Genomic DNA, 19,928 nt, shown 5'->3' on the forward strand with positions numbered 1-19,928 from the left:
AAATCAACGACTTCTCTTGAATGCATCAGAAAACTGAGACTTCAGAGCATACAACTAACCCCAAATCGAGAGTGATACAGGAGTCACTACAGGGAGAAATAGGACTTGAGCATTTGCATACCCAGGACAGACACTGCTGAATGTCATATAAGCCAGTAAGATTAAACTAGTATTTTTAAATGAATTGCTAAAGGCTGGGGGCCAGAGGTAGAGGAAGTTCTCCCCCTTACAGACTTTAACAGGCCAAGTGGAACAAATAAAAAATAGCTGGCAAGATAGTAGATTTTAATCCCACCATATCAGCATTCATTTTAAATGTGAAAATGTGAGTGGCCTAAAAGAGATAATCAGATTAGATTTAAAAAAGAATGCAACTGTATGCTATTTATAAGAAACCCACTTTAAGCATAAAGGCATGGATAGATTAAAAGTCAAAAGAAGGATAAAGATAAATTATGTAACAGTAAGCAAAAGAGAGAGGAGTAGCTATTATTAATTTAAAATGAAGTAGACTTCATAACAATGATATCCCAAGTGCGAGTGGCTCAGCGGTTTGGCACCTGCCTTCAGCCTAGGGCATGATCCTAGAGCCCCGGGATCGAATCCCACGTTGGGCTCCCTGCGTGGAGCCTGCTTCTCCCTCTGCTTGTGTCTCTGCTTCTCTTTATCTCTCTCTGTGCCTCTCATGAATAAATAAATTTTTAAAAAAAAGCAAGTTAGAAGACCCATCTACCCAGATACAGGTAGTCCCGCTTTGCATCAGTCTGTATGTATGAATTGAAGTTACCATGGTTTAGTTAAATAACATCAGTCTCCTAACAACATGATTCAAATTTTTGGTACCATGGTATATTAATTGCCCAAAGTAAAAACTTTACTGCTAGTTCTTTACTCCAGAAATCACTATGTAAATAACAAATGCACATCAGGATCAGCGCCCAATCATAGTCATCTCTTTCAAAGTCTGTCTGTTATTGGTTACTGTCCTTTTGTTATTCAATCCGCATGTGGACAGCAAAGCATAGAGTTGTGTTGCCTCCTTGTCTCCCAGTGATAAATCCATGTGACATTTTATCAAAATGCATAACTGAAAGAGGAAATGGGCCAACAAAGATGAAAGTGAAGCCAAAAAAAGTAATAACACTGGAAGATAAATTTATATCAAACATAAATGGAATTACAGTTGACCCTTGAACAACATAGGTTTGAATTTCACAGGTCCACTTATACGTGGATTTCTTTTTTGATATGTACAGTACCATAAATATATTTCCTTTATGATTTACTTAACATTTTCTTTTCTTTGGTATGTCGTTGTAAGAATACAGTATGTAATGCATACAACATACAAAATATGTGTTAGTTGACTGTTATCAGTAAGGCTTCCCAGTCCATAGAAGGGTATTAGTGGTTACATTTGGGGGCAGTCACAGGTTGCATCTGGATTTTTGACTGCATGGCAGGTCAGTGCCCCAATGCCTGTGTAGTTCATTTCGACAAAATACCTGATAGCAGAAATGTTGACACTGCCATCATTTGAGAAACTCTAGATCACAGCCAGAAGAACTTAAAGAAGGGGAACTTACTGATATAAATGAGCAGAGTGGTTGTGATGAAAAGCATGAAGATTTCAGAGGAAGTGATGCCAGCAAAAAAGAGTTCCTCAGATTGAAGGAACTCTTGGAAGTATTTCAAGACATTGAAAGTGCTAAGGATATAATGTGGAAGCTGATCCTAACCCAGAAAGGAGTGTGACAATTTGCCATGGCATAGAAAAGATGCTTACTCTGTATTGTCAGTTATAGGACAAGGAGAAGAAAGCACACTGTTCAAACTACTCTTAAGTTTTTTTTTTTTTAAACAAAGAAATAGCTTTAGTTCTCAATATTTCTGATGTTTTAAATTATGGTACACTAATATTAGTTTTACTATCGTTTTACTTTCTCTTTACACTTAAAGTCAAGAGTAAGAGTCTTTAATGTTTCCACAAACTTTTTTAAAGACCATGGTACAATTATATTTTTTCCCATTGATTATTAAGATTGCTTTTCTTCCTTTTTGTAAAATAGGGTGCATGTATGTACACAGGCCAGGGGAGGAGGGGCAGAGGGAGAAGGAGAGAGAGAATCTTTTTTTTTTTTATGATAGTCACAGAGAGAGAGAGAGAGGCAGAGACATAGGCAGAGGGAGAAGCAGGCTCCATGTAGGGAGCCCGACGTGGGATTCGATCCCGGGTCTCCAGGATCGCGCCCTGGGCCAAAGGCAGGCGCTAAACCGCTGCACCACCCAGGGATCCCTGAGAGAGAGAATCTTAAGCAGGCTCCACACCAAGTGCAGAACCCGACTCAGGGCTCAACTTGGGGCTTGATCTCACAACCCTGAGATCATGACCTGAGCCAAAATCAAGAGTCAGCCACTTAACTGACTAAGCCACCCAGATGCCTCAAGATTGCCTTTCATGCTTTCAGCTTGTATAGTCAATTTTTGTGGTTCCCACTACCATGCAGGACTGTCTACACTATTTAGCAATTAAAAAGAATGAAGTGCTGATTCATGCTTAAAACATGGATGAACCTCAAAATTATCATGCTAAATGAAAGAAGTCATACACAAAAGGATACCTACTGTGTGATTCCATTTATGTGAAATATTTAGAAAAAGTAAATGTATAGAAACAATGTATTAGTGGTTGCCTGGGGCTGAGAATAGAAAGCAGTATTAACTATGAGTGGGTACCAAGGAATCTTACTGGGATAAGGGTGGTGATAGTTGCATAACTTGGTAAATTTAGTAACAAATATTGAATTATACACATAAATTGGGTGAATTTTATGGAATCAAAGTTGTTTTTTCTTAAAAATGAAGGCAACGTGGTGCCTGGCTGGCTCAGTCGGTGGACTACATGACTCTTGATCTCAGGGTTGTGAGTGTGAGCCCCACATTGGATGTGGAGCTTACCTAAATATAAAATCTTAAAAAATTGAAAGTGAATATATATTCCCAGATAAACAAAGACTGAAATAATTTGTTTCTGGCAGATCTGTCTTAGAAGAAATACTAAAGTCTTTTAGGCTTAAAGGAAGTGACATTAGACAACAATTTAAATGTATACAAATAAATAAAGACTCCTGGAAAATGTGAATATATGAGTAACTATAAAAAACGGCATAAATATTTACATTTCCTCTTTTGTTCTTTAAATTTTTAAAAAGACATAAAATTGAATTTAACAATAATTATAATGCTGTGTTGTGAGGTTTGTAGCATATACAGTTGACATATTTTAAGATACTAACATGAAGGAGGTATGTGGAAATGGAGCTAGGATCACAGAAAGTTTCAATTTCAATAATTCCCTCCTGGAATTAAATTAGCATCACACTGAAGTAGACTGGAATGAAGATGACTATTATAATCCCTAGAGCAACCACTATGAGAACAAAAAAACAAACTCAAAAACATAGTGAAAAAACCCTAAAGGAATGAAAATTACACACACACCCAAATACATATATATACAAACACAGAAAGTGCAGACGTGTGTGTGTGCACACAAGGAGGCAGAGAAAAAGTAGCAAAGATCCAAAATGACATGAAACATAGGAAATCAGTAGCAAATATGGCAGTCATAAATCCAACCATTAAATGTGACTGGACCAAACACTGCAGTCAAAAGGCAGAAATGGTCAGACTAAAAAAAAAAAACAAAAACAAAACCTAAGATTCACCTAGATGCTGTCTAAAAGAGACATGCTTTAGATAAGCATTTCTCAACCTTGATGCCATTGAAATTTGGACTGGGTAATTTTTTGTTGTGGGAGGTATCCTGTGTGTTGTAGGGTATTAGTAGCATTCTTGGCCTTTATCTATTACATGTCAGTAGTAGCCATGGAATTGTGATAACCAGAAATTTCTCCAGCTATTGCAAATGTCACATAGGGGGCAAAATTGCTCCCAGCTGAGAAGCATTGCTTTAGATTCACACACACACACACACACACACACACACTGAAAGTAAAAGGATGGAAAAATACATGCCAGCTAATAATCATAAATCACTGGAGTAACTATATTAATATCAGGACAGACTTGGAAGACAAGAAGTGTAGTTATAGACAAAGGGGGACACTTTATATAATGCCTTCAGAAAGATATAAAAATTATGAAAACCTGTAGGTAATACACCTGAAAACAGAGTCCCCAAACATGAAGCAAAAACCAAGAGACTTGAAGAGACAGATATGCAATTCAATAATAATGAATAGGGACTTCTATCCCCTTTTCCCAAAAATTGAAAGAACAACTAGATAAAAAACAGGTTATAGAAGGTTTGAACATCATCATCAACTGCTTGACCTCACTGACATTTATAGAACAAAACAAAATACACATCCTCTCTAAGCGTACGTGTAACATTCTACAGAATAGATTCTACACTTAGCCATAAAACATGTCTTATTAAATTTTAATAGATTGAAATCATACAAAGAATATTCTCTGATCTCAGAGGAATTAAATTTTTTTTTTATTTATGATAGTCACACAGAGAGAGAGAGAGGCAGAGACACAGGCAGAGGGAGAAGCAGGCTCCATGCACCGGGAGCCCGATGTGGGATTCGATCCCGGGTCTCCAGGATCGTGCCCTGGGCCAAAGGCAGGCGCTAAACCGCTGCGCCACTCAGGGATCCCGGAATTAAAATTTGACTCAACAACCACAAAAGAAATTTCGCAAATATCCAAATAGTTTTTATAGTTTTATAACATGTATGCATAGCCCTTAATATGTTTAGTCTTGCCTGTTTTTGCACTTCCTGAGTCTCTTGCAAATAAATGTTTTTTGAACACATAGTGCAAGTATAAAAACAAATTTAAAAGAGACACATTGAAAAAGATATACCCTATCCTCCTATCCATTTCTCCTTGATGTTGTAGTAACCACTTTTGTTGTGTTTCTTTTCATAAATAAAAGCAAATAAAAATATATGTGCTAATTTCTACCTTTCTCTGCATAAAGTAGTATACCATGTGTCCCTAGACTGCACCTGTGCTTTTCATTTACATTGTCCTGGAAATGTATCATATTAGATTAAAGAACCTTCTTCATTCTTTTATAGTTGCAAGGTATTCTGTTGTGTGGAGGTATCATAATTAGTCCTTTGTTGGTGGGCTCTAGGCTTGTTTCCAGTCTTATTGTAGCAAAGAGTACTGCACTGGATAATATTGAACATTTTGTCCATGTGTGGTTGTCTCTGTGGGACAGATTCCTAAAAGCAGGATTGCTGGATGAAAAGGTAAATATACTTGCAATTTTGGATGATATTGCCAGATTCTTATTAGAAGTTTTACCATTTTCCACTCTTAGCAGCAGTGTCTTGCCAACAGGGTATGTTGTCAAACTTTTGGATTTTTGTCAATTTGAGAGATAAGAATGTGGTCTCGGTGTTGTTTAATTTGCATTGCTCTTATAAATAATACCTTTTCAAAAGCTTAAGAGCCATTTTTTTGTGAATTGTGCATTTATATTTTTGGCCTATTTTTTTTCTGCAGACTTCTCTTTTTCTTGAGTGTAGGAGCTTCTTATACTTCTTATGCATAGGGAGATTAGCCCTTTATCTGTGATGAGTTGCAATTTTTTTTCAGTTTGTCTTTAAAAAAAACAACTTTGATTATGTTTTTCTCCCTCTTACAAGATTGTTCTTGCTATTAAATAGTTGAAGTTTTCAAGTTTTTCTTTTAAGATGTCTGGACTTCATCATTAGAAAGGCACTCCCCAGGGGAGCCTGGGTGACTCAGTCAGTTAAGTGTCTGCTTTTGGCTCAGGGCCTGATCTCAGGGTCCTGGGATCAAGCCCCACCGTGGGCTCTCTGCTCAGCGGGGAGTCTGCTGCTCCTTCTCCCTCTGCCTGCTGCTCTGCCTGCCACTTTCCCTACTTGTGCTCTCTCTCTCTCTCTCTCTCTGTGTCAAATAAATAAATAAAATCTTTAAAAAAAGAAAGGTACTCCCCAAATGCCTACCCCATTGTCCCAACACCAATGACGAAAAAAATCCATATTGAGCCTGCTGGTTGGAGATACTTTCTCTATCGTATACTAAATACCTGTATGCATTTCTGGACTTTTTTTGCTTCTCCATTGGTATGCCTCCATTCATGAATTAATGCTACTGATACTGGTATTATACCGATATTAATTAGTACCAATGGTAGAGGCCTTTTGAGTATTTAAAAATCTCATAGGGCTAATGCCCCCCGTGGCTCATTTTTTCCCCCTGAGTTTTCTTCGTTCTTCTTGTCTGCTTAGTTTTATAGATGACTCTATAATTGGCTTGTCTAGTTCCTTCCAAAGGCCTAGTGGTATTTTCATTGGAATAACATTGGATTTAGGAATCAGTGTGGGAAGAAAAATTTTTACGGTGCCGATTCTTCCTATTCAAGGGTTTCTTAGGCCTTTCCATTTTTCAAGACTTCTGTGTTCCTCAGGAATGTTTTTGGGTTTTCCTCTTTAGTTTTACACATTTCTGGTAAACCTTATTCCTATATATTTTATTTATTTTATTTTTTAAAAGATTTTATTCATTCATTCATTCATTCATGAGAGACACACAGAGAGAGAGAGAAAGAGAGAGAGGGGCAGAGACATAGGCAGAGGGAGAAGCAGGCTCCATGCAGGCAGCCTGATTTGGGACTCGATCCTGGGTCTCCAGGATCACACCCTGAGCCAATGGCAGGAGCTAAACCGCTGAGCTACCCAGGGATCCCCCTATGTTTTTGTTTCTATAATGAAGTTTTCTTGTCCATTGTATCTTTAAACTGTATTGTTGTTCTGGGTTTCCTTTCTCTTAAATTTGCTTAGCCACATTATTTTTTACTTTCTTTAATCTCATTTTATTTTTTATTTTTTTAAATTTATTTTTTATTGGTGTTCAATTTACCAACATACAGAATAACACCCAGTGCCCGTCACCCATTCACTCCCACCCCCCGCCCTCCTCCCCTTCTACCACCCCTAGTTCGTTTCCCAGAGTTAGCAGTCTTTACGCTCTGTCTCCCTTTCTGATATTTCCCACACATTTCTTCTCCCTTCCCTTATATTCCCATTCACTATTATTTATATTCCCCAAATGAATGAGAACATATAATGTTTGTCCTTCTCCGACTGACTTACTTCACTCAGCATAATACCCTCCAGTTCCATCCACGTTGAAGCAAATGGTGGGTATTTGTCATTTCTAATAGCTGAGTAATCTCATTTTAATAGCCCAGGATATTTTCTGAAAATTTTGAAAAGCTTTTTTTTTTTTTAAAGATTTCATTTATTTATTCATGAGAGACACAGAGAGAGAGACAGAGACAGAGACACAGGCAGAGGGAGAAGCAGGCCCATGCAGGGAGCCGGATGTGGGAACTCGATCCCGGGTCTCCAGGATCAGGCCGTGGGCCAAAGGTGGCGCTAAACCGCTGAGCTACCCAGGCTGCCCTCCAAAAGCTTTTTATTGTATTTCTACTTTGTAATGAAGTAGCTTGAAAATTAATGTTAGAAAATCAAAGTACTGACAATGAATTAGGGTTTCTACTATAAATGTTGGTAATGGTGGGATTTATCATAGGTGCTTGAACACAGAGAAAGTTGTACCCCGAGTGTATTTTGACATTGGTTTGGTGGAACCTGGCTGATCACGAACCAGAACTTGAAACCTTGAAAGTTAACAGATTGATTACTTGTATTAAGGATATACTGAATAAGTATTTTGCCTAATTGCTGAGTGGCAAGTATTAAAAATCAATATTTGGCCAAGACCAAACCAAAATATCACCAGCTTATAGTGAACCTCTTGAGTTAAATAAAATTGCCATTTTATTCAGAAATAAATTATTCACTGCAGTTTTATTAAAAATGTCAGTAGGGGCACCTGGCTGGTTCAGTGGGTGGAGCATGTTCAGAGTTATGGGTTCAAGCCCATGTTGGATGTAGAGATTACTTAAAAAAATAAAATCTGGGCAGCCCCGGTGGTGCAGCGGGGTTAGCGCCGCCTGCAGCCCGGGGTGTGAACCTGGAGACCTGGGATCAGGTCCCATGTCGGGCTCCCTGCATGGAGCCTGCTTCTCCCTCTGCCTGTGTCTCTGCCTGCCTCTCAATCTCTCTCTCTCTCTCTCTCTCTGAATAAATAAATTAAAAATCTTAAATAAAATAAAATATTTGAAATAAGTGTCAGTCACATTTTTATTTTTTTATTTTTTAAATTTTATTTTTAAAAAATAATCTCTTCACTCAGTGTGGGGCTCAAACTCACAACCCTGAGATTGAGAGTCATATGCTCCACCGACTGAGCTAGCCAGGTGCCCCAGTAGTCATATTTTTAAAGTTTGACACTACAGAGCATAATTTCTCAGCACTATCATCTGCTAGCTTGCTTGGGAGTTCCTTAGGTCATGTGAGTGTGATACCAAAGAGATAACTACAAATTAAATGCAACCCTAAAAGTTTGTTTTGTGGGGCACCTGAGTGACTCAGTTGCTTAAGTGTCTGCCTTCAGCTCAGGTCATGATCCTGGGGTCCTGGGATCGAGCCCTGCATTGGGCTCCCTGCTCAGCAAAGAACCTACTTCTCTCCCCCTGCCCTTCCCCCACTGCTTGTGTGCTCTCTCTCTTATTCTTTCTCGTGCTCTCTCTCAAATAAATCTTTAAAAATATGAATAAATAAATAAATGAAAGTTTGTTTTATGTTATGAATGATACCACACCAAATAATTCTATAGATAAGAATTGTTATAATCAAATATCTATTATTCTATCTTGTATTGTTACTGAAAGTTTTAGACATTTGCCGACTTAAGTGGATATATTTTCTTAAGTTACTTAGTGATTGCACTCTTCAGTCACTAATTCATTCAAATATTCACTATTTCTTGGCATACTTCTTTTTAAAAGCCAGGTTTATTGAGGTATAATATACATACAATAAAATTCATTCTTTGTAAGTATACAGTTTGATGAGTTTTGATGTATGTATACACTTGGGTGACCACCACCAAAGTCAAACTGTGGAACATGTCTATCACCCTGGAAAGTCCTCATACACCTTTGCAGAGTGTGCCCTCCACTTACTCTAGCCCTTGGTAGCTATTGACCTGCTTTCTGTCACTACACTTTTGCCTTTTCTAGGACTTCATATACATGAAATCATATAGTAGGGACCCTTTTGTGTCTAGCTTCTTCCAGTTAGTGTAATGCTTTTGTGACTCATCCATGTTGTCATGTGTATCAATAGTTTACTCCTTTTGTATTGCTGAGCAGTGTTCCCCCGTGTGGATGTATCACAGTTTACTTACACATTCCCCATTCGTTGAACATTTGGGTTGTTTTCAGTTTTGGGTATTATAAATAAAGCTGCTGTGAACATTTGCCTACACATCTTTGTGTGGGCATGTGTTTTCATTTCTGTTGGATAAATACCCAAGAGAGATTTCTGGGTTGCATGGTAAGTGTATGTTTAATTTTATAAAAACCTGGCAACCTTTTGCAAAGGGACTGAACATTTTTGCATTCCCAGCAGCAGTGCATACATTTCCAATGGCTCTACATCCTTAACAAGTTTCGTTATTTAGAAATTTTTAATTTTAGCAGTTCTAGTGTGAAGTAATATTTTTATTGTTGTTTTTAATTTGCATTTCCCTAATGACTAATGATGTGGAGCATCTTTTCTTTCCTTTTTAAAAACTGTATTGTAGGGGCTCTTGGATGGCTCAGGCAGTTTAAGCGTCTGACTTTTGATTTTGGCTCAGGTCATGATCTCAGGGTCATGAGATCGAGCCCCATGTCAGGCTCTGTGCTGGGCATGGAACCTGCTTAAGATTTCCTCTCTCCCTCTTTATCTGCCCCACCCCTCCTCTTCCTCTCTAAAACAAAATAAATAAAAAGAAATAAAATTGTATTTTAAATTCCAGTATAGTTAACGTATAGTGTTATATTAATTTCAGGTGTGCGGTATACTGATTCAACAATTGTATCCGTTACGCAGTGTTCATCATGACAAGTGTACTCCTTAATGCTCATAACCTATTTCACCCATCCCTCCCCCCCACCTCCCTTATGGAATATCTTTACTTATGCCTATTTGCCATCTGTGTACCTTCTATGGTGCTCTGTTCATACTTTTGGTCCATTTTAAATCTTTTTTTTCTTTTTGGTATTATTGAGCTGCATTTTTAATATTTTTGGGGATACAAATCCCTTGTCAGATAAGTGGTTCATGGTATTTTCTTCCTGTGGCCTGTCTTTTCATTTCCTTAACACCGTCTTTGGAAGAGTAGAAGTTTTAGATTTTGATAAAGTCCAGTTTATCAGTTTTTTCCTTTATGGTTTGTACTTTCTTTGTTGATCATAATACATTCTTAATAAGTTAACTGTTTTGTATATAAAATAAAAATCAACAGCTCTCACCGTCATTAATCAGTACTTTATTCTTAGAATAATAAAGGGTCTATTGTTTAAGAGACTGATAGAATTTCTACACATAAAACCCATAAGTTACACTCCAAGTTACAAATAGACTGAATAGTAAACACAAAGGACATGCCTTGTTTATATTACTCATGTTGTTATGCTGGTCACATGTGATGACAGCCTATGCCATCCCGTGTCCATTGGTCATGAATAGTTAAGGAATACAAAAAATGACATTGCAAGAGACATTCAGTTACTTCTGAAGACCAAAGCTGATTTTTGTCTAAGTCAAACTTTGGGCTATCCCTAAATTTATATTGATTGTTTTTTTAGTTGAAGTATAGTTGACACATAATGTTACATTAGTTTCAGGTGTACAACATACTGATTGGACAAGTCTATATGTTTTTTTAAAGATTTTATGTATTCATGAGAGACACAGAGGGAGAGGCAAAGACAGAGGGAGAGGCAGAGGGAGAAGCATGGACAAATCTATATGTTATGCTGAGCTCCCCACAAGGGTAGCTATCATCTGGCACTGCATAGTGCTATTATGATACCGTTGACTGTATTCCTTATGCTGTTGTACCTTTCATCCCCATGACTTATTCATTCCATGACTGGAAGCCTGTATCTCCCTCCCCCTTCACTTGTTTGGCCCACCCCCATACTGATTGTTTTGTGTGTGTGTATTTATTTTGGTATTGTCTATTAATTACAGATCTCAACCTTCCCGTAAAAGACCCAAGTGAGCCCAATCACGATTTTCACTAAATTGAGTCATATTGAATACTCAAGTCTTTGTGACTATTTATTGTACAGGGATACAGACCCTACTCACAAGGTCTGCTGTGGGAATGCTATGTGGAGGAGGTTATTAAGAAATTAGCTTTATGATCCCTCCGGAGCTACTGCTTCCTCCTCTGGGAAGTGAGAGAGGGGTTTGGATGAGGCTTGTGGTCTTGAATATTTCTTGTGTGTCCTCACTGTCATTCAGATAATTGAAACTTTGAATATTGTATCACTTTCCTTCACTATAGAAGAATAATTGTGACTCAGCTTTATTAGTTGCTTAAATACAGTTAATGTTTTGCTGAGTTTTGAGTATTTAAGAGATTATGCTAGGATGCCAGGTATGGGAAGAAGAAATAAAAGGTTTCTGCCTCTAATGAGTTGATACACACTAAGTAGATCACAAGTATATACAGTGCACCAAAATCCAGGTCAGGCTGTGTGGCTGAAGTTAGAGCATATGGGGATCAGCAGAATACAGGAAACATATTCAGGGAACAGACTGTGGGCCTTAGCTGCCCTATCGGAGCCCTGAGGCTCTATTTCACTAAGAACTGGGTTGGCATTTGTGATGGAGGCTTGGGTTGATTTAGGCCTGCCTGAGGATGGCCTTGGTCTCCCCTATTCTGGGCCACGAAGACAGAAGAGTTAAGGTAACTGGAGGATGTTGTGTCCGCCTCGGTTGTTGTATGAAACTGTACCTGGCTTGGGGAGCTGTGAATGAGTGTGTGGACTTTTGGCTTGTATGAGGGTAGTATACAAAATCGGTGGGAAAAGGGGCTGTGGCTTCTCTGTATCAACAAGCTGTGTGGGTGAGGGGAGAGAAGAAGCTGGCTACTTGGGTGGCCAGTGCGCCTCCCATGGAGATGGAGCTTCTGTCTCAGTATATTTGCAGTCCTATACCCTTCTCTAAAGGAGTAAATGTTATAGTAACTGAAAAGTTCTTTGGGGCCCGGGAGCCTCGTTGCTGGCTTGAACCCATGACAGCTTGGAATGAAAGGTTAGCCATACAGGTTGGGGAGATGCCTTTAGAGAGGTTGCATTGGGGATGATGGGGACCGGAATCAGTGCTGTAGCAACAAGAAGGTGAGAGGTCAACATCTGCATCCATGGAAAGCACTGAAACTCCTGATAGCAGTTCTAGCAGATGGTCTAGGGCAGAAGGGAGACCAGAACTCCAGATATAGCTCTGCTGAGAGGTCTGAATGGGGCCAGCAGCTCTTCCTAGCTGTGTAAACATTTCAATTTAATTTAATTTTCAAAAAAAAATTAACAGCACTTGATATGTGCCAAGTACTATTCCAGGTATTTTTATAAATATGGACTCATTTAATTCCATCTACTGAGGAGAAGAGCAAGGCACAAAGAAATGGGAGTAGCTTTGCCACTGGCGAAGCAGGGATTTGAACTCAGGCAGTCTGGCTCCAGTATCCATGCTCTGAGCCCTTCCAATTCTGTTAGCTGCTGTACACATTCTTCCTCATAGGAAATGAGTGGAAGAGTTTCTGCTGTTCACAGAGAATGCCCATACAGGTGACAGCTGCCCAGGGTCATCTCATTGGAGCACGGATTCCTTAGCATGAAGCATAGGTGAGGATAGCACCTACCCTTTGGCTTCTACCCCTCCCTGTCCCACAACCAGGGAAGCCCTACATTACAGTTGTGGGGTCCCACTTCACATCTGTTGACCACCCCCCTTTGCTATTGAGACAACCCCATCCTCACAATTCCTGGGATCGGAAGTTACATTTCCCCCTTCTCTTGGATCTTTAGATCTTTTGCAGGGCCCACAGCTGTGATGCCCCTGCAGTCTCCTGCTTTGCCTTTTTGGAGGGGAGTGAGTTTGCTTTGGGAGGAAATCTCAGCAAAGGTCTGAGCAATGGGTGTGCACTTGGGGCTCACTCAGAGGTTTAGACATTACTTTATCATAGTTTTTTTGCCTTTCCTTGAAAGCAATTCTCAGTGTTAATACATGGGTTGTCCCACCCAGGCCCTTTAGTCATAGCAAAGAAAGCAAATTATTCCCTTTTCAAAGATGAGCCTTATATGAATTATTACACTACCTCTTATGTGAATTCTCCCAGTTATGTGTGGCCATGATTTATGTATATTATTCTTCTTTCTTTTGCTGGATGGGTAGATCAAAATGGCTTTCTCATCATGATTTTTATTCTTTGCTACAAAGCAGTGATTTGGTTTCTAGGTCGACATTTCAGCAGCATGATGTTTTATCACAGTACGCCAGCTTGCTCACGCTGCTGGCTGAGCAGGGATGGCTGAAATGCACTGATCGAGCTGTTGATATCTTCACCATCCTATTTCATATTGAATGAAGCATGACAGGTCCCACTCTGTGACTGAAGCTGTGAGTATCAGTTGTTTCCATGTGGTGGCCTAAGATGACAGAAGGTTACCAGCTTACTAGGGATGAACCTTCTGGAGGTTCATCTGGAGGGATGAACACCTCTGCTTTGAGCCCACCATAGAACTTGTGTGTGGCATCTAGTAAATTACAGCCCCACTGCTAGGGTGACCTGCAACCACAAAGAAGGACTAACTTTGTCACACAGGAAGTTTTGGAGCTCTCCGATCATCTGTCTCAGGTCATGCTTCATGGTGTTACTGGTATACCTGCCGTGAAGACTGTGATCAGCATCCATCATTTCTTTATGTGTACTGCCTAAATCAAGCATCATAAATGGGGTTAATAAAACTTTTTTTTCTCCACTGAATTTTAGTTTTTACAGTTAAGCTTAGAATAATTCAAGTAACTATGGTTTGAGGAGGAAACAGTTCTTACTTGGTGCATGAAAAACTATTACTCTATATTGTGCTCCATTTTTCTGGAAATAACTGTTAGTGAGATTAACAAGCATCATCACAGAAACAAAGTGTTCCTTTAAAAGCCACAGATTAGGGAAGCCCCAGTGGTGCAGCGGTTTAGCACCGCCTGCAGCCCAGGGCGTGATCCTAGAGACCCTGGATCGAGTCCCACGTCAGGCTCTCTGTATGATGCCTGCTTCTCCCTTTGCCTGTGTCTCTGCCTCTCTCTCTCTCTCTGTCTCTATGAATAAATAAATAAAATCTTAAAAAAATAAAAGCCACAGATTACTGCTTTTATATTGACAAAAGCCATAAACAGGCATCTCTTCCTTAATAGGAGGGTTTAAACAGATGTTTAAACATTAAGGCAGTGATGATTCTAAAACATAATGAAAATCCTAGTTAAGGATGTTTGTTTTGAAGCCTGTATTCATAGGATACTTCTATATGGAACACCCTTGCATTTTGGAGCAAAAATAGATTTTTGGGGGGCACCTGGGTGGCTCAGTCAGTTAAACGTCTGATTCTTGGTTTCATGATCTCATGGATTGTGGGATTAAGCCCCGCATGGGGCTCCTCATTCAGCAAGTAGCCGGCTTGAAATACTCTGCCCCTCCTCCTTGCTCGTGTTCACGCTCTCTCTCTAAAAATCTTTTAAAAAATAGATTTTTGGTTTATCAACCCTTAGACTAGAATGTAAACCCATGTTTAATCTCCATTTGGACAGTTAATAGTTCAAACCATGAAGTCATATGTTGACTGAGAGTGTGAGAAGCAAAGTGGGAAAAAAAGGCTTCTCACTGGTGAATGTCACCAGCGGCCTTGACTAACTGCACTTACCACAATACATCATCATCTCTTCTCCCTACCTTCACTAGATCATAAGGTCCAGAGAGGCACCCTTGATTGCCTTGTTCATGATTGCTCAAGTATCAGTTACATGAGAGTCTCTATAGTTCTCAGAGGGCTGGTGGTGAGGTGTGGAGCGGAGGGTCTTTCCTCAGTACTGGGCCTTCACTTTGGAAGCCAAACTGTGTTGTGATAATTATAATAATTTAAAACTGTGCGGCATCTGAAGATGACTCTGCAGGAAATTGAATTTTGAAGCAAACTTATGTCTTGGAAGCTTAATGGATGACTTTTAAAAAACAGAGAATCATTTACCTCTAGCTTAGAAGCCAGAGAAACCAGACGCTGAAGCGTGTGCCCTCTTCCCTCAGTCTCCTCTTCTCTTGCAGCTCTAATTTCTATCCAGGATAACATTACATTTGCATCTTTGAAAATTCCACCATTCTGGCTGGCTGATTAGAGTGGTAAAGTGGAAACACACCTTGTGTGTTCGCCGTCGTTCTGGAGAATTACTAGTAAAGTCTCTTTCTGGCAATTCTCATTAAATGACTTAATTTTAGAAATGGGAAGAGCCTTATATACTGGAGCACTTGAATCTAAGCAAATTATTATATTAAACTCTAGTAAGAATGAAAACTATTTCCTGGAATTTTGTAACACCAACTCAAAGTTAAATCAAACTATATCTTCAGGTACCATCACAAAGATCATAAACACAGACAAATGCGGTTTTTGTATACAATGGAATATTCCTCAGCCATTAGAAACGACAAATACCCACCATTTGCTTCGACGTGGATGGAACTGGAGGGTTCTGAGTGAAATAAGTCAATCGGAGAAGGACAAACATTATATGGTCTCATTCATTTGGGGAATATAAATAATAGTGAAAGGGAATATAAGGGAAGGGAGAAGAAATGTGTGGGAAATATCAGAAAGGGAGACAGAACATAAAGACTCCTAACTCTGGGAAACGAACTAGGGGTGGTGGAAGGGGAGGAGGGCGGGGGGATGGGGTGACTGGGTGACGGGCACTGAGGGGGGCACTTGACGGGATGAGCACTGGGTGTTATTCTGTATGTTGGCAAATTGAACACCAATAAAAATAAATTTATTACAAAAAATAAATAAACACAGACAATATATTTTTGAACCTTCATATCATTGTGTGAATTTGGACCAGAGGTGATCATCTCATGGGAATGGTGATTTCAATTCCTTTGTTTAGGCCATTTGTTTTTAAATTTGGATTTCCATGTACCTGAGATCTCACCTTTAACATCTACTCATGTGATGCTTTTGGTCACTTTTTTTGAGAGATTTGGCTGTGGGAATTCAGGATATAGACTTGTCAGTCTAAATATATAGGTCGTTTTGCTTTGAGAGATCATCTCAGAGACCTTCAGGGTTTCTTTGGATGATGGGCTTCAGTAGGTGGGGTTCTCTCCTTTTTTCTTCTCTTGTCTTCATTTTTCCCCCTTTTATTCTCTGCCAATGTCATGAGGGAGGTCTTGGATGACTGTATTGCCAGGGTGACAGTAAGGTGTGTGCAGGGAACTCAGAAGTGTTAAGGATGACGGGTGTTGATGTGTGAGGGGCAGATGGTGGTAGGAAGTGAAATTGGAGAGGCAGATGCTAGGTCTCTGTGGTCCTTGAATGCCATGTTTCTATTAGCAGTGAAGTCCCTGAAGAATTTTAAGCAGGGCTGTGTCATGACTAGCCTTATTTGTGATCCCGAGAAATTAGTCAGGTGGTTTTTGGACAGTGGATAATTAGGAAACTGGGTGAGATGCAGGGAGGATAGTTAAGAAATTATTGTGGAAGGTCCAGGCAGGAGACTTGAACTGGAATAAAGATGGGTAAGTTGGATTGGGAGTGAGCAGGGAGAGTGCTTGGGAGGTAGGGTTAGCAGACCAGGAAGGGAAAGGACATGCCACCAGTGATGCCAAGCTTTTGTGCTAGATTGAAGTAATTGTGTGAATGTTTGAACCAGAGCTGTTTTCTTTTCTTTTTTTTCAAAGATTTTATTTATTTATTTGACAGACAGAGAAAGAGAAAGAGAGCATAAGCAGGGGGAGTGGCAGGCAGAGGGAGAGGGAGAAACAGGCTATCTGCTGAGCAGGGAGCCCATTGTAGGGCTCGATCCCAGGACCCCCGGATCATGACCTGAGCAGAAGGCAGACACTTAACCGACTGAGCCACCCAGGCACCCCTAGAGCTATTTTCTGAGGAAAATCTTGTTTGTAATTTTTCGAACCTTTCTTCAGCAGGTAAGAATATACACATCAAGATTTTTAATTTATTTTTTATTATTTTATTTTATTATTGTAACAAATAGCCTTACAATTGACACACCTAGAAACTGTAGCTCCATAGAGCTTTTAAATGACCAGCTGTTGAAGTTCTCAGTAATGACCTTAATCATGTTGGTCATTCATCTTGCTCATGTCAGAAGCCCAGCTGAAAAGCCTAGTATTTGCAAAAGGAACATTCTTAGAAAATATATTACTTATTAATTCTTCCAAAAAATAATTTTAGCCGAAACATCAGGAAATGACAGATTGGACCATATAATATTGTCCTCCAATATTCCATCCACAGAATTGCCTGTAGAGTACCAAACTAATATTATGCCTTTAGTTTTCTCTGAGGACTACTTACTGGTGGAATGCCTTTACATTTTGTAGAAAAATGTTCTTAAAGCTATTGTTGACCTTGGCTCCCCTCTCCCCACTTTCTATAAAAACTGTGAGACAGAATCTTCTTAGAGCATAGGACCAACAAAATAATTTTGTGATTTATCAACACTTAGGCTAGAATAGGAAATTCACATTTATTCTCGTGTTTTCCATTTTGCTTTTGTCAGAAAAATGCACAAAGTTTTAATCTTATTTTCTGGTTTCCCTCAGATAATTTTTTTGATTATGGCTTTTCTTTTGTTCTCTATCTAACCATATTCATTGCTGTTTTAACTGGACTTGTGTTCCTACTTTAATGAAATAATATTTCAAGTGTGTTTCTAAGGAGAATGAAAATTTGGGATGATCCTAAATTAGTATTTTTAGGAGATTTAAGAGTCCTGCTTAGATTTCCTTAAATAGCAGGGTTTTTTTTTTCTTAATGGCACTGAAACCCTTTATCATCCAAACATAATAGAAATCAACAAAAGAAATATTAAAGTCACTTTGTGGTACTATATGGAATTTGTAGTTATTTGACCCCCTGTATGATTCATATCGATAATATATGTGTCCCTTTTATAGGACTTCAGGAACCATTTGAGTATTTTCCAGGATAGGCTGCAGTTACAACTTTGCTTTTTGTCATATACATAGCTCCTGTTTGCAGAAGTGAAGAATGTGACAGCCCCTTCCCAACTACTTCATTATTTCTTTGGGAAAATGCAATTAGATTATTCTGGTAAATGTGTTTTTTTGCATAGCTCATGTGACCAGATGTAGGATGAGAACCAAGCCTAGGGTTTTTGTTTTATATTTGTTCTAGATATCCCTTATTCTTTCTATCAGGCCTCTGGCTTTATCTGGAAGCCAAGTGGCTTTAGGACAAAATATTTTCCCCTTCCCCATACATCAAGGAACTAGAATCAAAAGCAAAACCAAGCAAAAGAAAGGAAGGGAAGAATAAATTTTGAAAAACTAAATTATCATCCAAATAGCCTCAAATAGGATTTGAAAGTCACTTGGGAATTATTTGCTTGTTGATATCAGAGTCATTCTTTCCTGTTTGGGTGTAAATCATTTAGACCTCCAATCTGCTGATACTGCTGCTGGATATTTTGAAAGAGAAGTTAGTGCATTCACAATAGACTTCAATTCCTCAGAACTCTCTATTTCCAGCATTTTTCAGAGTGAGTCAGTGGGGGAGTTTGAGAGCCGATTTAGGCAAGGTAATTACTTCCTCCCCTCTATACACTCAAAGCACTCACCTGTATTGTAGCAGTCCTACTCTCTGGGCTAGAGCCTTTTGTTTTACTGAGCAAGATCCTGCCTTAGTCATCGCAGGGCTCTCATGTCTAGTGGCTGAGTAATACAGGCAACAGGGAGCTCTTTCTTACATTATTTGCATTGGTGATAAGCTTAGGTGCTCTAAAAACACACATCTTTACCAGATGTTATAGGAAGGCAGGGAACACTGGCTAAGGTCATGCACATGTTCTAAGGTCATGCACACGTTCGCTTTACCCGGTTAGCCACTTGATGTTGTGCATTCAGGTCTGTGCATAGATGTGTATAGGTGCACTGGCTAAGGAGTCAGGAGGCTGGGTCTGAGTCACTACTTAACCCCACAGGACCCACCTGTATTTGAACAGACCACTGACTAGCTCTAGGTTTCAGCATCTTGCTTTGCAAAATATGACTTAGATGTGCACTGCCTACCTTAGGGGACTATTTGCCAGGAAAAAAAATCAGGTAATGTATATATATCTAAAGACTTCTTAAGACTAGAAAAAGACTCTGTGTGACATTTGTCATTCTTAACTAAGCAAGGCTGATGGCGCCTTCACAAATTTTGATTCAATCCAGAACCACGCCTTCTATCACTGGACTCATATTTTGACACCAATGATCATAATATTTAAAAATATTGTGACCATTTCCAGGAGCTAAGAACACTCCAACCATTATAAAGAAAAAGCTGTCCAGTTATAACTATACCAAACCAGTCAAACTGATTTGTTGTTGTCATTGTTTTTATAATATCCTCATGTGGAAGAAGGGGCTTGGGATATCTCTGGAACCTCTTTTATAAAGTACCAATCCAATTCATGAGGGTCTCACCCTCATGACTAAAGCACCTTCCAAAGGCCCCACTTCCTACGCCATCATCTTTGGGGATTAGGATTTCAATGTATGAATTTGGGGTAGGGTGACACAGACCATAGAAATCAACATTTTAAAATCTAACTTAGCAATCTTTTTTCAGCATGCTTTCTTCCATTGGCCATATACACTGGTCTCTCTTTTCCCCCTTGGAACAAGCTTTACCATTCTGTTTGTTTCCT

The 19,928-nt window shown here is 39.2% G+C and overlaps 1 protein-coding gene and 1 long non-coding RNA gene across 2 annotated transcripts in view; one reads left to right on the forward strand and one right to left on the reverse strand.

Moving 5' to 3' along the window:
• SLC9A7 (solute carrier family 9 member A7) overlaps positions 1 to 19,928 on the forward strand; it is a 148,922-nt gene that overhangs the window by 23,936 nt on the left and 105,058 nt on the right. The gene's annotated exons all lie outside the window — the stretch shown is intronic.
• LOC140627456 (uncharacterized) overlaps positions 13,403 to 19,928 on the reverse strand; it is a 32,431-nt gene continuing 25,905 nt past the window's right edge. Inside the window, exons 3-4 of the long non-coding RNA XR_012026185.1 lie at positions 13,792 to 13,913; positions 13,403 to 13,627 (exon numbers count right to left, since the gene is read on the reverse strand). This is a non-coding gene — a long non-coding RNA (uncharacterized lncRNA). The remainder of the gene's footprint in view (positions 13,628 to 13,791; positions 13,914 to 19,928) is intronic.

Source organism: Canis lupus, chromosome X (genome assembly GCF_048164855.1).
Source record: "Canis lupus baileyi chromosome X, mCanLup2.hap1, whole genome shotgun sequence".
Taxonomy (NCBI): domain Eukaryota; kingdom Metazoa; phylum Chordata; class Mammalia; order Carnivora; family Canidae; genus Canis; species Canis lupus.